This window comes from Lathyrus oleraceus, chromosome 5 (genome assembly GCF_024323335.1).
Source record: "Lathyrus oleraceus cultivar Zhongwan6 chromosome 5, CAAS_Psat_ZW6_1.0, whole genome shotgun sequence".
NCBI classification, from domain to species: domain Eukaryota; kingdom Viridiplantae; phylum Streptophyta; class Magnoliopsida; order Fabales; family Fabaceae; genus Lathyrus; species Lathyrus oleraceus.
The window spans coordinates 464,508,503-464,532,130 of NC_066583.1; the positions used below are offsets into that span (position 1 = coordinate 464,508,503).

Genomic DNA, 23,628 nt, shown 5'->3' on the forward strand with positions numbered 1-23,628 from the left:
TCATGAAGAATTCGTGTGCATGAGAATTGGGTCCACCATGCATGGGCTTGTACAGGCGCATGTGAGGCCCAAAACCTGGTGCAAATGGATGCTGAGCTTGTGTGGAGGAGGTTTGGACGTGTGATTTGCAAGGCAATGGCTTGTGCATGAAGTTTCAACATGAATTCCATAATTGTGCCTAAATGTTCACCTCTTCGAAAATGCCAATTAGAAAATCCAAACATAAGCATGTAGGTAATGGTTGGAAAGGTCTTGATGTAAGGAACAATTTTTATGTTGGGAAAAAATCCATTTGAAGTGTGGAAATTAGTGAATTTTGAGTTTAAAGTGTAAGGTGCAAAACATGTCAAGGCAAGGTTTCCAAATTTGGCCAATGTTCAAGCCCCTCTGTTTCAATGATGCAAGCCTTAAATGAAACAAACCTCCAACATCAAAGTTGTAGATATTCTCAAGACAATCAAAATGGACTTATATTTTGCATCATTTGGATTTTTTATGAAAGAGTTATGGGCACTTGAAGTTGGACTTTTTTGCCTTTCAATGCATTTGGCCCAAAATGACCTATAATGTCTTGCATTATCACATGTATTTCTTTTGAGATTTTGAAATTTTGTCCAACATAACATTTTAAGTATACATCTTACTATTTAAAATTCATTTGATCCCACCTCCAAATCATAAAAAATGAATGAGTTATGTCCTTGGGGAGTTAACCCAAAATTAGGGTTTCAATCAAAATGACCTATAATGTATTGGAATGAGAGATGACCTTCCAAGCTTCAGATCAATTTTTGATGAACATGAAAGTTGTTCATATTGTCCTTAAGAACATTTTTTTATTTTGGAATCATCTCCATTTGACCAACACATAAAAAGTTAGGCCTTAGTGCATTTCAAAATAGTCAGATGAATTGACTGATCAACTTCTCAAGTCCATGACTCATATCTTGATGAATTGATGATTGAGAACACTCAAATAAGTACAAATATGCATGAAATGATGAATTAAAGAACTTCCCTTGATTGTTTTTGACCATGGGTTGAGGTTGCTTCAAGAGCAAGGCATTATGATGCACAGATGAATTAGGGTTCCTTTGGGACACAAACCTCAAACCCTTTGACTTGTTTTATCAAAATGATAAATGGAGATGCTATGGAGACATATTTTATGGATGAGGGATTTGGGAACCATTACCATGCTTGCTATCATCTTCTCTTGGCCTTATCTCTACACAAAGGATCTCTTTGAAGCTCTTGACCTTGTGATTGCTCAAGCTACAAACAAAAGATGTTAGTGACATATTTTTGTGCTTTTTGGTTAGTAAACAAAATAAGAAAAGAAATGATATACAATTCAAGCATGTCTGGTGATCTCAAACCACTCACCAGAGGTCCCACCCAAAGGCAAGGGGAACCAAAATGCTTATGATCCTTGAGGCAATGCAAATGCAATGTTATGATGCCATGAGGGATCTTAGGGTCAAAATTGGGGTCTTACAAGTAGGTCATCACGCCTTTTCTCTCTAGCCATGTGGTCGCGCCACATCTCTTCTGTAATATAAAATCCAAGAGCAGAACCTACAAAAGAAGAAGATGGTGTGGTGTCTGGTGGTGAAGGGTGATTGGGGGACACATGAGGTATGGGAGATCGCTCTCTCCAATCAAACTCTTCATCAGTGTCGTGTCCCTCCTCATCAGGAACATTAGGAGGAAGTGGACCCAAAACAGGTGGAGCATCTAAAACATAAGTCAAATTCCTTTCATTACGTACATCAGTACGTCTAGTGTACGGTAAGACAACAAATGGGATAGCTATACCATGAACCATAAGCACATAACCTCCTTCTCTCCTCAATCGGCACAATTTCATATCTCTCAGAAATTTTAGGTTGATTGTGCGAGGAGCTAAGGGATCTAAGGTATCTATCTCATTGTTCAGGTTAAGCGCCCGAGCAATAGACGTAATGAGTCCTCCGAAAACAATAGGTCCCGCTTTATTAAGAGTTAAAGCCATATGAGCAATCATAAATGGGACCAAATTAATTCTTCTATTTGTGAGGCTTCCTTGCAAAAATAGAAGTTCTCGAGCATTGACCTTGTTTGTATTCTCCCGGCCAAAAATAGTACATGCCAACAGATATCTAAAAACTCTGATGGTCGGGTTATGGATGGTCGAGGCAAGAATTCCTTCAAAAGGATTTATTGAAGTGTTAGACAATATCTGCCAGAAGGAAAACACCTCGACCGACCAATCTGAATCCAAAGGGGCCTCACAAATAGCACCTTCCCCATGAGGAATTCCTAACAGACCTGTTAGTTCGTCGGTACTAAATTCATACTCAACAGCAAACATTCTAAATCGGACAGTACCAACTGTGCTAGCAGTGTTAGGACTGACAATATAAATCAAAGAGCTTAAAAACTCGATTGTCAATCGCTCAAAGGTAGGCTCTTTGTTTGAAAAGATAGTGTGCAAGCCTAAATTATCTAATAAATGAAAAATGCTATGGTAGATACCCAAAGTGTAAAGAAAATTATCATCCACATACCTTGTCGGGAGGATTTTCCGATTTTGCAACCTTTCGATAATTTTTCTCTGCCTATCCCCCGGTTTCCCTTCACGAAGGATAAATCCGTTGAACTCCATTATTTAGCTCTTGCAATGTGATGAAGAAGATGAAGATGGGTTTGTATAAAGGTGAGATTTTTATGAATATTGACAGATGAAAATGAAAATGGAAGTTGGGAAAATGATTTGTATGGTGTGAAGATGAGAAATGTGGGAGCTTTTGTGGGGTTCAAGGGCATTTTTGGAAGGTGAAAAAATGGGTTTTGGAGGTTTGAAGGTATGAAAAATGGTGAAAAATGTGAGGTTGTCCCGAGCTTTTACAGACGCCGTGGCGGGCGCCACAACATCCATGGCGGGCGCCACAAGGCCAATTTCGGTTGGGCTGGATTTTTGCTTATTTGGCATGGGCTTCTCATTCTCTTTTTGGTTTGGGGGTCCGGATAGCATTTGCATTGTATTTTCCTAATGAAATAAGTCTAGCACAATTTTATAAAAATAAAATTTAAACATTAGACTAATAAATAAATAAATAATTAATATAATTAGACTATAATAAAAATATAAATATAATAAACACACACACACACACACACACACACACACACAACACACACACACACACACACACACACACACACATATATATATATATATATATATATATATATATATATATATATATATATGCCAACATAGTTAAGAAAATATATCAAATGCAATAATATAAAATAAGTTAGGAAAATGCGAAAGATATAAGCATAAATGAGACAAAATAAAACGAAATGGTAGAATCAAATAGTAGGGGGTTCGTCTGCCTGACTGGATCCACGAAGCACGACTATCTCCTGACGAAGCTCTGTGATCTCCTGGTACAAACAATCAGCCTCGGTAGCATGTGTAAGGTCGGATACCGCCATCTGTAAGGTAAGGTCGGCCACCTTCTGCCTAAGCCCGACAATCTCTCTACGACACTCTGCAATCTGCGTGCGGATGTCTGGGGTCTGCAAAGATAAATTATTAGAGAGCACAGTAATCCTGGGTGAAGGTGGTGTAGGAGTATACTCAGCAACAGGTGGGGATCTAGGCTCCTCGATAGTCTCTCCCTGACCCTCCAAAGCATAACTTCAGTTAGCTGGGTCATGAACACTGGTCATCATCGGATTTGGCAGTGTAAAGTAGTGTATCGCCTCGCTATCAATCAGCAATCTGAACTGTCTTGGATTGAAGGAGGATCTCCTCATCAATCCTCTGGTCAAGCAAAAATCGATATCCATAGTAGTGTACCCGCAGAAGGTCCTGAGATATAGCAGCTTGCGGGATAGACCAGCGATGGCAATCTGTGTGATGATCCCTCCTACATGAATAACTCCTTCGGACGATCTGGCGATACTGTTGAGGCCACACAACAGAAAGTTTCCACATGCCACAGTGCGAGACTGGGATGCACAAAATAATAAGAATATCTCCTCCTCACTCAGCAACGTCTCAGCATCTGGTCTTCCAAGGAAGGAGTGTGCCAGTATCATCTCGAAGTACCTCAAAGCAGGGTTGTGTATAGCTTGGGACAACTGAGTAGAAGGATCCTGACTCCCTCCACCATAGATATCACTCCAGAACTTTTCCACTTCCTTACCCAGAAAGTATCCCATCGGCGTCTCACGGATAGCGTCGGGGGTGGTCTGAAAACCTAATAGGTCACCGAACTCCTTCTGGCTGAAAAAGTACTCAATCCCAAATAGCCTGAAAGAAGCATACCCATCTGGTCCAGAGTAAGGATCATAATCAAATGAACTGAGGAACTCCAATGTCAAGTTCATGTAGGTGTTGCTCAGGTCGTCAGCGAATTCATCCCAATGGAGTTGGTGGCTCAGAAATCGGATGCTCGGCTCAATGCCTAGGGCTTCCATGTAGTGCTGGTATGGATAGCGTGTAGGGGCCATAGGGCGCTGGTAGAGAGATATGTAACGCTCTCTCTGGGCATCGTCTCTAAAAGCTACGTGCATATCGTTGAAGTTCTGCATCCTGTAAAAGTTAGGAAAAGGGATCCTGAAAACACAAACATTTCAAATATTTAGTCCTGGTGAAAATAAATAAAATAAAAAAATAAAGTAAATAAATGCAAAAAAGTAAAATAAGATAAGAAAACCATGGGTTACCTCCCAAGAAGCGCTTGTTTAACGTCATTAGCTTGACGATCGGAATTTATACACCTGTAGTAGGAATCGGTGGATCTATTAGAGTGTGGCTTGAGTAGTCTGTTGGAATGTCTCCTCCTTCGTAGAGCTTCAGTCTCTGTCCATTTACAATGAATGGACTACATGTTTCGTTCTTGATTTCTACAGCTCTGGATCTCAGAATCTTAGATACTTTGAAAGGGCCAGTCCATCTTGAGCGCAGCTTCCCAGGGAAAAGTCGTAACCTAGAGTTGAACAGGAGAACAGGGTCGCCTATATTGAAATCTTTCTTCACAATTCTTTTGTCATGCCAGGCTTTTGTTCTCTCTTTGTATATTTTGGCATTCTCGTAGGTAGATTGTCTGAGTTCTTCTAGTTTGTGAATGTCAAGGATACGTTTTTCACCAGCGGTCTAAGTAATCCAAATTCAAAGTTTTAATGGCCCAATAGGCCTTATGCTCTAATTCAAAAGGTAAATGACAATATTTTCCATAGACTAGTTGGTAGGAAGTAGTTCCTATAGGGGTTTTGAAAGCGGTTCTATAGGCCCATAATGCTTCTTGGAGCTTCTGAGACCAGTCTCTTCTAGATATTGAAACAATTTTTTCTAGGATTTCTTTTATCTCCCTATTGGATACTTCTACTTGGCCACTAGTCTTTGGGTGGTATGGTGTTGCTACTCTATGCCTAACTCCATATTTGCTTAAAAGTTTATCAAATATTCTCGATATGAAGTGCGATCCTCCATCGCTTATGACTAAACGGGGTGTTCCAAATCTGGGGAATATATAGTTTTTGAATAACTTGATCACCACTCTAGTGTCGTTTGTGGGTGCAGCTATAACTTCAATCCACTTAGACACGTAGTCCACAGCTACTAAGATATACTTGTTTCCTAAGGATGGTGGGAAAGGTCCCATGAAATCTATACCCCAAACGTCGAAGAGTTCTACTTCCTGAATGTTTCTTAGAGGCATTTTGTCACGCCTTGAAATATTTCTCGTGCGTTGGCATCTATCACATTTGACGATGCAAGCATGGACATCACGCCACATGGTAGGCCCGAATAGGCCAGCTTGAAGAATCTTGGCGTATGTCTTAGAGGTGCTCGCATGTCCACCATAGGGTGCAGAGTGACAATGCTCAATTATACTTTTTACCTCCTCTTCTGGAACGCAACGGCGAAAAATGCCATCTTTACCCCTTTTGAAAAGGAGCGGTTCGTCCCAATAAAAGTTTCTTACATCTTTGAAGAATTTCTTCTTGCGGTGGTAGTCGAGATCAGGGGGTACGATATCAGCAGCTAGGTAATTAACAAAGTCTGCATACCATGGTGTGTTACTTATAGCTAAGGAATTTTAGAAGTGCTCATGAGGGCCTAGGCTATCGTCTTCAATGGTCTCTAGTCTATCTATCAGTTTATCATAGGCAAAATCATCATTTATGGGTACTAAGTCTGGTTTTAGGTGTTCTAGCCTAGAAAGGTGATCAGCTACTACATTTTCAGTGCCTTTTTTTATCTCTTATATCTAAATCAAGCTCTTGTAGTAACAGAATCCAAAGTATCCATCTAGATAGCAGAAGTAAGAGTGTCTGGATAGACGCTCCAACATCTGGTCTATAAATGGTAAAGGGAAATGATCCTTCCTGGTTGCTTTATTTAACTTTCTATAATCTATGCATATCCGCCATCCTCCTTCCATCCGTTTTGCTACATGTTCGCCTTTATCGTTTTGCACGACTGTGATGCCTCCCTTTTTAGGTACTACATGCACAGGGATCACCCACTTACTATCTGAGATCTGATAGATTATACCTGCCTCGAGTAACTTAAGAACTTCTTTTTTAACAACATCACTCATTATAGGGTTTATTCTTCTCTGATGTTCTCTAGAGGGCTTTGAATCTTCTTCGAGCGAAATCTGATGCATGCATACGGATGGGCTTATACCTTTCAGGTCAGAGATATTATATCCTAAGGTCGAGGGATATCTTCGCAAAACATCTAAGAGTTGGTATGTTTTCTCTTGGCTCAAGGTAGCACTGACTATAACTGGACGGTTCATCTCTTCGTCGAGGAACTCATATCTCAGGTTCTTAGGCAGTTCCTTAAGTTCTAAGGTTGGTTTCTTAGGGCATGGCATATGATCTGGGGTAAGGGATAAACATTCGTAAAGGTTATCATCGGTGTAGGGTTTCCTAAAGTCATCATCTTCCAGTATGAGAGTTGATGGAAACTTAATTGTTCTTATGATTTCTTCTTGTTCTATTTCGCTAACGCATTCATCAATGATATATATGGCATAACATGTGTCTCCTATCACAGGTGCCATAAGAAATTTGGAAAGTATAAATTCAATCTTCTCGTCACCTACCTCAAAGGTCAATTTTCCTCTCTTGACATCTATTATGGCTCCTGCAGTTGATAAGAACGGTCTACCTAGAAGGATTGGTATATCATTGTCCTCTTTAATGTCCATGACAACAAAATCAGTAGGGATAAATAACTGACCTATCCTAACAGGGACATCTTCTAATATGCCTATCGGATACTTAACAGATCTATCGGCTAATTGAAGTGACATCTTAGTAGGTTGTAATTCTCCTAAGTTTGACCTCTCACAAATTGCTAAAGGCATTAAGCTCACACTAGCTCCTAAGTCTAGAAAAGCTTTTTCGATGACATGACTTCCCAAAAGACAAGGAATGGAGAAATTTCCAGGATCTTTATCCTTTTTGGCTAACTTGTTCTCGGAAATAGAATTGCATTCCAAGGGTTTCGGATCGTCGAGTCTACGTTTGTTGGTAAGGATGTCTTTGAGAAACTTTGCATAAGAAGGTATTTGGGTGATGGCTTCTGTGAAAGGGGTTTCTACATGAAGTTTTTCTATAACCTTAATAAATTTCTGATACTGGTTATTGATATGGGTTTGTTTGAGTCTTTGCGGATATGGTATCGGTGGTTTGTATGGCGGGGGTGGTACATAAGTTTTGTCTTTAGGTTCTTCTCCTTTTTCTTGACCTTCCTGTTTTTCAGATTCCTCTGGTTCCTTTACTTTGTCTGTGGGTGTTGTATATTCCTTAGAAGTTTTGGTTCACTCAATCTTGGGTTTGGTGGCTCATCATAAGCGTCCCCACTTCGTAGGGTAATGGCATTGGCTTGCCCTCTCATATTCTGTTGAGGTTGTCCAGGGAACTGTCCTCCAGGTGTGGTCTGGGGGGCTTGGTTTAAAGCTACCTGAGAGATCTGGGTTTCAGGCATCTTAGTGTGAGTAACTATTTGGTCAACCTTGGTTCCTAACTGGGTAATCAGTTCGTTAACATGAATGTTTTGGCTCATGAACTCTTTGTTTTGTTGGGTTTGAGCAGTGATAAAAAATTTCCGTAATTATCTCAAGGCTCGGCTTTGGTGGTACAGGTTGCATAAGTTGATTTGGTCTTGGGGCTTGGTAACCTGGTTGTCTCGGAGGTGCATTATTTTGGATAGGGTTATTGTTCTTATAGGAGAAGTTCGGGTGATTCCTCCATCCAGGGTTATAGGTATTCGAGTATGGGTTCCCTTGGGTGTAGTTCACTTGCTCATAGTGGGTTTTGTTTAACAGACTGCATTCTGCAGATTGGTGTCCTTTGGTTCCACATATCTCACAATCCGACGAAAATGCAGCTGCAGTATTCGGGTTTACACACATATGCTCGACCTTAAGGGCTAATGCGTCCATTTTAGCTTGCATCATGTCTATAGAGCTTAATTCATGTACTCCTCCTTGGACTTCCTTCTTCTCAACTGTCGCTCGTTCGACTCCCCATGGTTGATGGTTTTGATCCATATCTTCGATGAGGGCACTAGCTTCAGGATAAGGTTTGTTCATCAGTGTGTCACCTGCGGCAGCGTCGATGGTCATCTTAGTGTTATAGTGAAGTCCATTATAGAAGGTCTGAATGATTAACCAATTTTCTAAACCATGATGTGGACATGCTCTTAACAGCTCTTTATATCTCTCTCAGGCTTCGAACAACGATTCTCCTTGGTTCTGGGTAAATCTAGTTATATGGTTTCGAAGAACGGCGGTCTTACTTGGGGGAAAGTATCTAGCAAGGAATACTCTTCTAAGGTTATCCCAAGTTGTAATGGAATTGGGTGGAAGGGAATCTAACCATGATACGGCTTTATCTCTGAGGGAGAAAGGGAATAATCTTAAACGGATTGCCTCAGGAGAAGCTCCATTGGTTTTAAAAGTGTATGCTAAATGGAGAAAGATTTTTAAATGTTGGTTTGGGTTCTCAATAGCAAGACCTGCGAATTGTCTCTGTTGCACTATTTGCAACAAGGAGGGTTTAAGTTCGAAATTATGAGCTGGGATGGTTGGGTTTGCTATACTAGAACTAGGTTCTTCATTGGATGGTTGGGCGAAATCCTTAAGAGGTCTTTGGTTTTGATCTTCGGCCATAACTCTCCTAATTCTATGGAAAAATAAACGTGCGTGAGCGTAAAGTTTAGGTTCCGCCAGAGGGTATACTAAGCTCTCGGTGCTGCGAGTTCTTCGCATTGACCGGAAGGTAACAACCTAAGTCTAAACGATATAACAACAGGGTACGAAATTTGACGAAATTGATCCCCGGCAACGGCGCCAAAAACTTGATGCGTACTTTTCGCAAGTATACGAACGCGTCAAAGTAATATAAAAGATTGTCGAATCCACAGAGACCAAGTGTCAATCTATCATTATCTATTGTTATGGTATTTATCTAAGGTAAACGAAATAGGGGTTTTAAGAGTGTACAATGAAAAGTAAAGTATTAAATTAAATTCAATTAATAAAGACGGGCTCGAATGTAATTCACATAATTAATTAATAATCCAAGTACTTGCTAATAGAATTACTTATGGGCAGTGTTTCCTACTTTGAAAAGAACTAATTTAATGGGAACTGTCGCTTTCGCGTATTCAGAACCGAGTTGTACTCCCTAATCAAACCCTCTTATTGTCACTTATAAAAAGGCGCGCATTGCGTTAGAGTAGTAAACCTATTTTTAAGAAATATAGTGTCTTGACTAAGTTGAAAAGTATTTTGACCTGGAATTCTTAACCAAAAGAGATTCTCACGAAGCAGACTCTAAACTTATAAAGCGTCCGAAAATAATTTTAAAATCACTTTTCTTTTTAAGTTAAAAACTCCTAATGAACTAAACAAAGCGCTTTCGCTGTATTTGAAATAGTTAAAAACAACTAAGTATAAAAGGACGTTGGACGACTTTCGATCCTACCCAACGGAAATTAAGTGCGGAAAAACTTAAGTTGAAAGTCAAAATAGCCCTTAAGTGTTTCTACGAACAATTGTATGGATTATCGGTTTAATTACGGTCCTTACATTCTAACCTTTATAGGTTTAGCTAGACATGGTAAAGTAAAGGTGCGTTTTAATTTAAATAAAAGTAGTGCGAGTGCGGAAAGTAAATAAAAGTAGTGCGAGTGCGAGAAATAAACAAAAGTAGTGCGAGTGTGAGAAATAAATAAAAGTAGTGCGAGAAATAAACGACAGTAGTGCGAGTGCGGGAAATAAATAAAGGTAGTGCGAGTGCGAGAAATAAAAAAAAGTAGTGCGAGTGTGAGAAATAAATAAAGTAGTGCGAGTGCGGGAAATAAATAAAGTAGTGCGAGTGCAGGAAATAAATAAAAGTAGTGCAAGTGCGAGAAATAAACAAAGTAGTGCGAGTGCGGGAAATAAATAAAAGTAAAGACAATGCGGGAAAGTAAAGTAGACAAAGGTAAAGCAATAAAAACCTGCTCTAATCGGAGGGTTAAATAAAGTGCGAAACGGAAATAAAAATGGCGGCAGGATTAACTTCCTTCCAAAGTGCTCCAAACTCGATTACAGACTCGATTACACAGTTGTGGCAACACCCCAATGTGTAGCGATTACCACTTTTACAATACTGAATATATTCCTAATTGTAACTAAGTTTGTTCTAAGTTTGGATGATGAAACAAATGAAATCGAGTCTCTATTTATAGGCAAGGAAAATAATGGAAATGACAAGGATGCCATTCAGTTTGAAATTGGGAGGGAAAAGCTTTCTTCTTATGGCGCCCGCCACAACACCATGGCGCCCGCCATAAGGGTAAATTGTGGCGCCCAAGTGGAGATAGTGGGAGACGTGGCAGTTGAGGGAGGTTGAACTATGACACGTCATGGCTGGACCAATGGCGCCAGCCACAAGTGCAAAATGCTGATTTTTAATCTTTTTAGCTCATTTTCACTCCTTTTCTCGATCGGGGCTCCGATTAGACTGAAAACCTGAAAACAAAGAGAAACATAGTAATAACATAACAAAATAATAATAAAACAACTAAAATGCATGCGAAATCGGAGTCGAAAATACGGTGATTTTTAGTGTCATCATGGTCTTCATGGATTCTCAGCAACAATCCGTTTACAACTTCTCCTAACAAATGAACTCAACGGAGCAAGCACCCAACTCAAGCCAACAAACTACTACAACCACCGGCGTCGTCTCAACCCCAGTCTACAGGGAACCCCACATCCTCGATCGTGAGCCCCACATTCATCTAGCAACTCCCTTTGAGAAGCTTGAAGTTCTATGTGAATCTTTGGTTGACTTCGAAAACATGAAGCGAAATGGTGTATACCTTACTGAAGAATTGAAAATGCAAGGGTGGGAAACCTACTTTCAACGCCTCTATGGCCCTGTGTACACGAATCTGGTGAAGGAGTTCTGGCGTTTTGCAGACTCAAATGATCACTACATTGTCTCTTACGTTCTGGGAGTCAAGATAGTCATCACTGAGAAATCAATTGCCTCCCTTCTGAACATGGAGAAGACAAGAGGAAGACACATCTACAACATAAACCCTAGGGTAAAATACTCGTCCCAGGAAATCAACCCTACCATCTTCCAGCAGAGTGCTGAAGGCAAGCATTCAAGAACAATGAGCTACATCAGAACCTCCGGGTCTGGCTGAAGATCATCTTAGGCACCATTCACCATCGCCCTACTTCAAACTCTTCTGACTACATCAACACAAATCAGAAGTGTATCTTGTACTGCATTCACAAGGGTCTGAAACTGTGTCTACCTGCACTTCTTTTCAAATACCTCAGAGATTCAGTCAAAGACACCAGAAACAACATGAAGACAAGGAACTACATCCCTCTAGGGAGACTCATATCAGATGTATTGATTGAGAGTGACCTGGTGCATCACCTGATTCAGCTCAGACTCATGGAAGATGTCACCATTGACACTAGAAGACCGCTGAATGCTCGGAATCTGAAGAGCATGGGAATCATTGATCAAGTCAGAGCCAAACCAACACTTGATACCTCCTGGGAAGCACTTAGAGATCATAGGGAGTTTCCCAACGGACTCTACTTGTTCTCCAAGATTGACCCTCCAGAGGTAGTAACCTACTATCTACAAGACCTTGCCAATCAATGGGTGGATATGTCTGACTTCACAGTGGACTGGCTTCCTGAGCATCCACCTAACTTCATGAAGAGGACGCGGGAGCCCTCTGAGAAATCCAAGAAGGCGAAGAAAGCTAAACTGGTAGAATCCTCTAGATCAAGACCCCTAATTCCTCTAGTTGGCTCTCCACGTAAGTCTGTACCTCTCTCATGCTCTGTCAAAATTAAACTAATTGGCTCTTCTCTTCCCCAAACAACTCCCATATACACCTCTTCTGAAACTCCTCCCTCAACCACCAGATCCTCTAACCCACCCTCTCTCAAATTCAACCTCGCTACCACCATATTACCCATTTCGGAAGCAGAAATGCTGAATGAAACCACTTCACCGTCATCATCACCATATCCTCAATCCCCACCTTACTACGAACTCTCCTCTGACATAAACTATCTGACCCCCAATCCTCCACCCTGGCTCAACTACAAGCTCGTGCTCTGGCCTCTCAACAACCATCACACTCTGAACCTGCACCAGACTTTCCTTACCCACCTCCTGAACATCCAAATTGCACCACATATGAACAAACACCACCTACACAACAACCAATCCACTCTAAACCACAACCGACCCAACCACCATCTGAACAAACCCCACAACCTGAACTATCCTCACAATCACGCTTTGACATTCCACCACCCATCACTTCCGCTGACCCCACAACTCCCACACTTAATCTAAGTGCCCCAAACTCACCCTCCCCACCCTCCCTAGCCTTTACCACTGAACCAGAAACTACCATTCCTACCCTTGAAAAAGCAATCCAGGTTTTTGCAGAGTCTTCAGTTAAAAAGGTCAAGCCTCTGACCATCAATTCTGGTATCAGTGATGATCCCTCTGCTGTAAGGATCCACTGGAATAGAGTGATAAGTTGGATGACCTCTAAAGCCTTCAAGTTGAAAGGCCTCTCTAAACAAGTCCACAACGACTTCATCAGAGATGCTGGTATTAGACTTTAAGAGCGCTTAGCCAGAGAAGCTAAGGAACGGGCAAGGAAGGAAGCTGAAGAGAAAGCGTGCCAAAAAGAACTTTAAAGAATCAGAGAAGCTGAAGCAAAGGCTGCTGTTGATGCTGCTGAGGCTGAGGCAAAAGCTAAAGTCGACGCTGAAGAAGCAGCTCGCATTGCTGAAGAAGCTGATGCCAAAGCCAACGCTGATGAACTGACTTAGGGGGAGCACTCCAACTCTGGGTTCGTCCCTCTGGTCTTGAAGACTCTAAAGGAACTGCAGAAAGAACAACATGTAGTTCGGGCCAGGCTAGATCAACAGGACTCAGTCAACGTCAACATTCAGAACATGTTGCCTCAGTTGCTCCAAAGGATGCCTCCGCCTCCAAACCCTTAGGCACCTAGGCTATTTACGTGTTGCTTTCTCTGTTTTGTTGTTTCCTCTTTGCTTTCTGCTTTCTGACATATGTGTTGCTTATCTGTAAATTCCTTTTATCAATATCAATTTTTTTTGCTATGTCTTTTTGATTCTAACCCAAATCGTCTGTTGATCAGCTGTTGATCAACTACTTTCAAGATAGTCTGTTAACCGACTGTTGATGAGTTGTCGACCCAAATCGACTATAAATACCCAAACAGACAACGGTCAGCTGTTGATCCACTACTTCAAGATAGTCTGACCGACGATGCGCTAAGATGGTATATGGGGTTGGATAGTGCGAGCATCCGCACTTTCAACGATTTGGGTGAAGCAGTTCCTCAAGATAGTCTTTTTGATTCTGACAAAAAGGGGGATATGTGTTACTTATCTGTAAATGCCTTTTATCAATATAAATTATTACTAAATTAATTACTAAAGATATGCATGAAAGTAGCTAAAGCACTAAACCAAGGAAGGTCCGGTAAGAACTTCTGAGTTATCCAAGGATCTAACTCAGAGGGAGCCCACTTTCCTATCTGATCTAAGATTTTCTTTAATGTTTCACCTTTACTCTGTATTGTTTTGTCATCATCAAAAAGGGGGAGATTGTAAGAACAAAGTTGGTTCTACAATATATCTCTAATATTTTGATGATAACAAAGGATGAAACAAAAATTGTACTCTAACGAGATTTTTTCTTAGTGTACAGGACTCTGATCTAACATCAGATACAAAATATTCGATTATCAGATGCTACTCAGAAAGAATGTGTTCAGAAGGCTCTGATTCTGATCAACGCAGATGCCAGTGCAACATAAAGAAGTCAGAAACTCTAATAAAAGAATACTGAATCCAGACTCTGAATCTCAAGAAGTCTAGAGAGTTGAGAAACTCTGATATGGTCAGACATAATCAACCTCTGAAGACAAACTCTGATTTATCAAGACTCTGATGCAAACTCACAAGTTCAGAACGTGTAACCGAAAAGAAATCTTATTTGGAAAGAAAGTATTTCGAGAAGGAAATAATGAGGCGTGCAAAACTATTTTAGAAAGAAACAAGGAGAGTAATGACATTAAACATTCTTCAATGACCGAGATCATGTCATCACTCCAACGGTCTTTCACAACGACTATATAAAGGACGGAATACTTCACAAGAAAGGACACCTGAGACACACAAGCATACGAAAACTCTCAAATTTCCTTCTTATCTTTCACGAGCTGCTGCTCTTATGTGAAAAGCTATTGTTCTTATAATTCTATAATTCTTGCTTATTTGTTAGAAGCACATTACATTACAATTTATGCTCTTGCTTAAAATACTTCCTCAAGTGACTCTGTGTAGTCTGAATACTTGAGAGGCAAATGCAAAGACATATTTTTGGTATTTTGGTTAGTGAAATGATAATATACAAGTATGACACAATCACATGGTGCTTGGTGATCTCTCCCAAAACAAAACTCAATGAAGGAGGGGTAAGGAGGATGCCAAGGTATGATCCCAATGCTAATGCATATGATGAAATTGCAAGGGGGGTGTTAGGGTCAAAATTGGGGTCTTATAGCTTCATCTTGGCAGCTATAGACTATTTCACTAAATGGGTGGAGGCAGTCTCATACGCCAACGTCACCAGACAAGTGGTGGCTCGATTCATAAGAAAAGAAATCATTTGTCGTTATGGGGTCCCCAACAAGATCATAACTAATAATGGATCTAACCTCAATAACAAGATGATGAAAGAGTTATGCCAAAGCTTCAAGATTGGGCATCATAACTCGTCACCTTATCGACCGAAGATGAATGGTGTTGTTGAGGCAGCCAGCAAAAATATTGAGAAAATCATACAGAAAATGGTGGAAACCTATAAAGATTGGCACGAGATGCTCCTGTTCGCATTACATTCCTACCGTACCTCCGTACGTACTTCCATCGGGGCAACCCCTTTCTCTCTTGTGTATGGCATGGATGCAGTCCTGCCTGTTAAAGTAGAGATTCCTTCCTTAAGCATTTTGACCGAAGTCAGGCTTGACGAAGCCGAGTGGGTACAAGCTCGGTTTGACCAACTGAACCTCATCGATGAGAATCGCTTGGAAGCCATCTGTCATGGCCAGCTATACCAAACACGCATCAAGAGGGGCCATGATAAGAAATTTTTTCCTCGAAGCCTCAAGGCTGAAGACCTAGTCTTGAGGAGGATTCTACCGAGTCATACTGAACCTAGGGGAAAATGGACGCCGAAATATGAAGGCTCGTACGTTGTAAGAAAGGTTTTTTCAGGAGGAGCCTTAATCTTTTCGACTATGGATGACGAAGATCATCCCGCGTGAATGCGGATGCAGTCAAAAAATACTACGGATAAAAATTAAAATAAAAAAGCCCAATAAGTTAAAAAACTGAAAGGGCGACTTATGCAAAATTAGGTATCCCGGTAGGCTGAAAACCGAAAGGACGATCTAGGAAAAAATTAGGGATTCATCAAGGCGAGAGGCTTCATTCTGCAAATAATCTTCTACGCTCCCCGGCGAGTCAATCCAATCATTTTCCTTCTAAGGCAAGATCAAAGGACCTTCGAGGACATAAGGACTATAGCATAATCTAAACTTGGCGGAAATCCTAGCTATTTCTCTTGCCATTATAGTTTCTCAATTTCTTATTGCAATCTCCTCTTTTAGGAATTGCTTCCTTGTACAAAACACCCATTTTTTAATTCCTTTTTAATATGATCGATTCCATCACACGTGCTGAATACTTTTACTCTTCCCGCTTTGTTTGTGAAGAATGACTTTTCTTTAATTGACATTATGTTAGTGTAAGACCCCAATTTTGACCCCTAAGATCCCTCATGCCATCTCATAGATTTGTATTGGCATTAGGATCACACCTTGGTATTCTCCTCACCTATCATTCATTGGATTTGCATTGGTAGAGATTATCAAGCATATTTGATTGTATCATATTTTACTTTCTTTGTTTACTAACCAAAATACAAAAATATGTCTAGTATAGCTTTGTTTCTTTTATAGGTAATGTGTGTGTCCATCTGTGCCTCACCAAGCTCACAACTAGGTTTTGAGACCCCCAATGCAAGAGATCAAGCAAGCAAAGGTACACATTGGTTCTAAGCATCATATATGGATCCCCATGTTCTTTATTTGTCATTTTAATCAAGAATTCATCAAGAGTTTGAAGCTTGTTGGTCAAGGAAGCCCTAATTCATCTGGATATCTTGTGTGTCTTCCTCATCAAGTTTCTTCAACAATTGGTCAAAGATATCAAGGGATACTTCATTTTACATCATTATAAGCACATATGATCCTCCATGAGCCCTTAAGAGAGAAGTTGTTAGTTGAGTAGCGCCTAAGAGGGGGGGGGGGGGGTGAATTAGGTTCTTTGAAACTTTTTCCCGTTTATGAAAAAAAACTTTGTTCTTTCTTTTCTGGTTATGTTAAGCGATCAACGGTAAAGTGCGGAAAGGTAAAGAACACGAAGAGATATCCTGGTTCCCCTCAAAGATTGAGAATACTCCAGTCCCCTTTCAACATGAAAGAGATTTTACTATTGTTAGAACTTTTACAAGACTCTTCCTAGTCTTTCAATGAAGACACTAACAATCACACCAAGAATAATCCTCTTGGATTTTTTACTAAGTTCAAAAAGAGAACAATCCTCCCTTTTAATGAACCTCTTGTTTCCAACAATCCTGGACAATAAGGATAAAACAACAGTATGAATTTTTTACAAGTTTTTGACAAGTGAAAGTAATCTATCAATCTATTGATTGATCTTCTCCTTTAAAGTAATCAAACTTCTTTATGAAAAACTAGTGCTCTAATGATATGGATGAAACTATATGAATGTGTATGAAAATTCTGTAAATAGTTTCACCAGAAAATTTCATCAAGAACACTTGAAATAAATTTGAAAAGATGAATGAAGAAGATTGTTTGAAAATATTTTGTGAGAAAGGAGGTGTGTTCAAATTATGCGGAAAAGTGTTATATATAAGCCTTAGATACCTCTCTAAATGGTTATTGTAGCGGTAAATTCATGATCATTAAGCTATGGATAAACTTAACGTCAATAAAACCAAAATCATCACCGCGCTTTTATTGTTTCCAAAGGAAAAGGGAAAAGTACGAACAAAACCCAAAGATAAGAAGTTTTCAAATCAAAACTAATAAAATTCCAGAGATTACAGGTAAGGGGGTTGGTTACACAGAGGGAAGGTGTTAGCACCCAAAGTGTCTTAGGTACTCCTAGGGAGCCCTTTTTTATGTGCGTATGTATTTTTGGTATAAAAGATATTTGCAACAAATATAGTGTAGGGATGAGAAAAGAATTTATTAATTATATTTTTGTGTTTGACAAGACCTTCAGACTTGTGTCTACGTACCAACATAAAAATGAGGGATCAAAACCTCGTAGTTCGTGGTATCAATTTCAAAATGAGTGAGTTGCTTTTAACAAAAGTTTAAATTTAAAAGAGGCACAAAGGGTCCAAAAGTTTGAATGGGTGTTAGTTCTTTTTGTCTTTTGAAATTTTAAGTCAATATGGTTAAGTTCATTTACAAGTTTGATTAAGAAAGAGTTAAAAAATGCAATGGCATAAGGTTACAGTTTCTAATTTGCAATAAAGTCTAAGTTTTAAAATCACAAGCAAAGAAAGTTTTTTAAAAGGGGGGAGATTTTGAAATTTAAGAAGTGAGAGGAGATGAAGAGACTAATCCTAAGCATAAAAATTAAAAGTTAAGAGTTGAAAAGATCTGACCAATGAGATGCAATCTAACAGACAAGAATGTCATATAGAAAATCCACTTTCCCTTTGGACTTTAAATCAAGCAATAATCAGTAAACAATTAGCAATATGAAGAGCAAGACATCAAATAAAGATGGCCACATCCAAACATATTCCATAGCTAGAAGTCTTCTGTGCCTCCTCATGTATCAGATGAAATACTCCTTGATTAACTCAGAATAAGGCATTAGACACGTGTCCAAAATAATAGTTGCATCAAGATCATGTAGCAGATGAATTCAAATGGATCCCAATACTTGCATCAGATGAAAGTTCAAATCACAATAACTTGGTCTCAGAAATGTTGGCATTGGCTAAGTCATTTTGCATATGGAATGTTGCATAATCCTAAGTCCAAAAGTTCAGATCAAACCTAACATTCCGCACAAACATTTTTTTAGGGTTTTTGTTGTTTATTAAGTATTTTAAGGTCCTACGACCACAAACACAAACAAAATACACAAACAAATATATATAATAACAATATATGACTCAAATGAGCAAAGTGAAAATGACATAAACATAAACAAATTAAATGCTATGTAAATGACAAATGAATGATAAATGACTTGAATTTAAATTGCATAAAGTAAATGACTTGAAAATAAAAGCAATATTAATACAAGTTAGTCAAATGTTAGTTGATTAAATGTTAGTGATGCTTGTTTTTCAATTGATTAAGTCATTTTTTGGAGACACTATTTTAGGCAACATGTCAAAGTTGTTCTAAAATACGTTTATGGCTGCCAGATGCCAACAATTTTTTTACAAGAACTTATACATGTTTCCTAAATTCTCAATAGGGACGATTTTGAAATATACTTATGTTATTCTTTTTTCAACATTTAATAAATGACACCTTAAACACTTTTGGGAACAATTTTTAATTGTTGTATTATTTTTAATTTCATATTATAATCTTTAAGCGTTCATAAAAGTTTAACATTGATGAAAATTTTAGGAGTAATCATCCTTTCAAGTATACAAATTTATTTACTTATTATTTTTATAAAAAAATAATTTAATTAACTATTACTATATAATAATAATAATAATAATATTAATTTATTTAATTAATATAAATTAATTAATAAATAATTTTAGTGTTGCATAATTACTCGTATAATTAATATTATAATATCTTATTTTAAAAGATTAATAATAATAATAATAATCTATAACAATATATAAAGAGAATATTTCTTTTTGGTCTAACCTATTTTTTTACTATTTTTACCTTTATTTTATTGTATAATTTACCTAGTAATTTTCAATAAGATCATTATTATTAACTTCCACGTAACTTCTTATTAATAACTTTCACATTCTGTATTTTTAAAAAATTAAATTATATTTAAAGAGATTAGTGCACTATCAGTGTAAACTTTCTTTACACTATCATCCAATAGAATTAAATTATATTTATAGAGATTAAAGATAGTGCATGGTCAGAATAAATTTTCTTTACACCATCATCCAATTGACCGTATAAAATTATTTTAAACTGTCAGCGCATAATCTTTTCTCTTTAATTTAAATAAAAAATGTCGTTTATATTTTCAATGATATTAAAAAAGCGGGATAGACGGACACTCGCATGCCCTTTTGACGCTAATAATAATAATAATAATAATAATAATAATAATAATAATAATAGTTCCAGTACTTAAATAAGAAGTCATTCATTCACTAAGAAATTGCTAATTGCCACCCTCCCCGTTTTCACTGGATACAAACCTCTTGAAGTTCTCGCAAGCGCTGCTACCTCCATGCCCAAATCGACTTCGCCTTCTGAATAGACTTTCTAGGTTTTGTTTTTACTGTGTTTTCATTTTCGCATTTCATTTTCGTTTCGATTTAGAACCAAAGTACAATTGATATAGATCTTCATCTTAAACCTAATAAATTGATTGTAATCTTTAAAGTCCAAATCAATTTTGATTTTCACCTCAGAACATGAATCAATTTTATCCTCAAAACCACAATCGACTTTCACCCTCAAAACCCAATCGATTTTGATTTTCCCCACTGAAAATGATTTCCACACTCAAAAGCCAAATCGATTTGGATTTTCTTTCACCACAAAAGTTTAAATTGATTTACCTGATGACTTATACGAAATCGTTCTTATTTTTGGTTCAGAATCGACGAGATTGAGATCTGCTCTCTTTTCTCTTTTTGTTATCTCTGGCCCCAACTCTGGTAAGCAACAAAACCCTTTTATTTCTAATTATATGAATTGTATCATTTTTTATAATATTTTTTTTATTGATTTGGAGTCTGAGTTTTTCCTTTTATGTATTTTACAATTTTGATTAGAAGTGTGAAGGGTATATTTTCATATTGAATGTAGTTATGGAATATGGTCATGATTAATAATGGTTCTTTTTTAAAGAAATAAAAACTTTCAACGGAAAAAACAATTGAACATTTAAATTACAAACTTTAGTTCATCTATTCTGAAATTGCAGTACCATGACTAATTTTCTATTCATGGTGTTAGAACAGCGACTACTATATCATTAAGTTTTACATTAGACGAGTTTTACAAATTTCGAGAGCAAAATTTAATTTAGGATGTGAGTCTAAAGATGAAGGAGCTTGATGATGGGTGGGGTGACCACACCAACTTGTTGAGGTATATTCATTATTAGAGCAATTGGATTTATTATACTTCAAAGTTACAAACCGACTTCACCACTTGTCCATAGCTATGAGTACATAATTTTTGTGCTTAACAAACCGAATTCTTATTTATTTGAAGAATATTGTGTATAAACTCCATTCTTTCTGATTATTATCAAATTTTAATTTATGTATTTCATTACTTAATTTAAAAAATCTTGTGTATAATTTCAACTCTTGTTGGTTGATGTACAATAAAGTACTTTACCTGAATTGAGATCTTTAATTGTGTGTCTTTATATATAACAAAATAATTAATCAGTTTTTGGTTACAGCTGAATAGTAGATAGTTTTGAAAAACATATTTTACTCTAAGGCAACGTTTATAATTGTTGCTGTTTCTGGAGACAGTTAAGAAGTGTTTCCTCGTGGTCCAAGAAAAACGTCCCCTATTCAAATATTATAGACGACGTTTATGAATAGTCTGCTCAAAAACATGCACAAAAATAATTAATTCATTAAAAATATCAAAATTAATTCAAATAATAATTTAAATTCAGAAAATGAGGAAAATATTTAAAAATTTATTTTTTGGATTAAAAATAAAATATTATGAATAAAATAAAATAAGCTAATTAAAATATAAAATCAGAAATTAAATTAAATGAGAAAAAATAAGGGCCATCAGATCTCCCTCATTAATTGAGGTGACAGATCTGATGGACACGCGTGTGCAGTCCATCAAAGACCAAGTCAAACGCGTTGCAGGAGTGGTAATCAAAACCAAAGGATGAGATTAAAACATTGAGAGATGATCTGATGGATATGACCTTGCCATCACACCACCGGAGCTAGGGCTCCGGTCATCTTCTCCGGTGGACCTCATCGGACTGGTCCATCCTCAACCAACACCAAAATGAAAAACAAATACATGGATTTAAAGAAAAAATACTCAGAAGCTCGAATATGACCTCAATTTTTCTCCAATTCCAAGTATATAAAAAGATACAAGAATTTGAATTTTGAGGATCATGAACTGAGTTGCTTCGATTAGACCTCAAAGCAATTCAATCTTGTTGCCTACATTGGTAGGACTTCAGCCAACCAAAAATCACAAAGAATGATGTAGAATTGAGAGAGAATCATAGAGATGAAGTTTCTGGAAAAATCACCTTCGAGTTGATTCAAATTCACTTGATCTTGATCTGTATTTGTTTGCTTTCTCTTCCTCTTACTTGCAGAAATCAATTGAGATGAAAAGGGAAGTGAATTTCTGGAGTTTGAAATTCTAAATAGAAGATGAAGTTCAAGCTCGATTTCAAAAGAAATCTTTATAAATTATATGGAAATGAGGGTTTGGATTGGTTTGGCAAAGCTTGGGCAAGGTTTGATGAAGTTTTGATCACATTGCTTCTTTATTTATAGCCAATGCATATGCTTTTCACACACTTTCTTTCACATGTCCAAAATTAGCAACTTCCTTCATGAGCTTGCATGGGCGTGTACAAAGCCCAACGAATGATTGGCAAAGGTCCAAAAGTTTGCACATGTCATGCTGAAGGTGTTGCATTAAGCCATGCATTGTTGAATTGAATTGGATCATGAGATTCTTCCAAATGGTACCACACATTACACCCATGCGCAAGTCCTTCATTCTTTGGCCAAATGAGATGATCATGGATTTTTTTGGAAAGGTGAGATCAAGGGGAACACCTTTCATGTTTGAAAATTTTTCAAGTCCCAAGTCAAATGTTCACTTCTTCCACCTTGAATAACTTTTTCTATGGACTTCAAATGAAAAACGTTCCTTCATCAAAGTTGTATCTCTTTCAAACCTCTTCAATTTGGTCACAAATTTGACCTCATTTGGATTAGGAATAAAGGAGTTGTGCAATTTAGAAGTTAAGGAAAATCACTTGTTCAATGGTAGTGGCCCAAAATGACCTATAATGTTTCCTCTTGGCACATGAATTTGCAAGTTTAATTTGAACTTATTACAAACATAAAAGTTGAATTAGACACCTTGAACTTTATCATGGATTTTGAATGGATTTCATCTCACAAAAATTGAGCAAGTTATGGTCTTGGGAAGTTGACCTCTTAACTAGGGTTTTGACAAAATGACCTATAATCTTTCACCATAAAAATTGACTTTCCAAGCAAACCTAGCTCTTGACTTCAACATGAACGTTGTTGGGAATGTCATGTGGAGTAACTTTGCCCTTGGAATAATTTTCATATGACAAATATTGTAGGAGATAGGGTATAGGGAACCCAGTTTTGACCAGTTGACTTTCTCTTGTCAACCACCATGAACCAACTTGCTAGCTTGATATTCTCTTGACTTTTGGGACTCATGGAGGATCATATATGTGTGTAGGATGATGTAATATGAATTATCCCTTGAAATATTTGATTAATTGATGAAGAAACTTGTTGAGGAAGTCACACAAGATACCCAGATGAATTAGGGCTTCCAAGGTAAACAAGCTTCAAACTGTTGATGATTTCTTGATCAAAATGACATGTGAAGATCAGGGGGATCCGTATATGATGCCTAGAACCAATGTGAATCATTTCTTGATTAGTCTTCTTGCATTGAGGGTCTCA

At 37.8% G+C, this 23,628-nt stretch overlaps 1 long non-coding RNA gene and 1 other non-coding gene across 2 annotated transcripts; both read left to right on the top strand.

Annotated features, from left to right (window-relative positions):
• Positions 1-8,700: 8,700 nt before the first annotated feature.
• On the top strand, positions 8,701-8,807 carry LOC127089022 (small nucleolar RNA R71). The gene has a single exon (XR_007790803.1). It is a non-coding gene; the product is annotated as a small nucleolar RNA R71 (small nucleolar RNA).
• Positions 8,808-20,070: 11,263 nt separating this feature from the next.
• Positions 20,071-23,026, top strand: LOC127085474 (uncharacterized). The gene is made up of 2 exons (XR_007789150.1): positions 20,071-20,201; positions 20,536-23,026. It is a non-coding gene; the product is annotated as an uncharacterized LOC127085474 (long non-coding RNA).
• Positions 23,027-23,628: the final 602 nt, after the last annotated feature.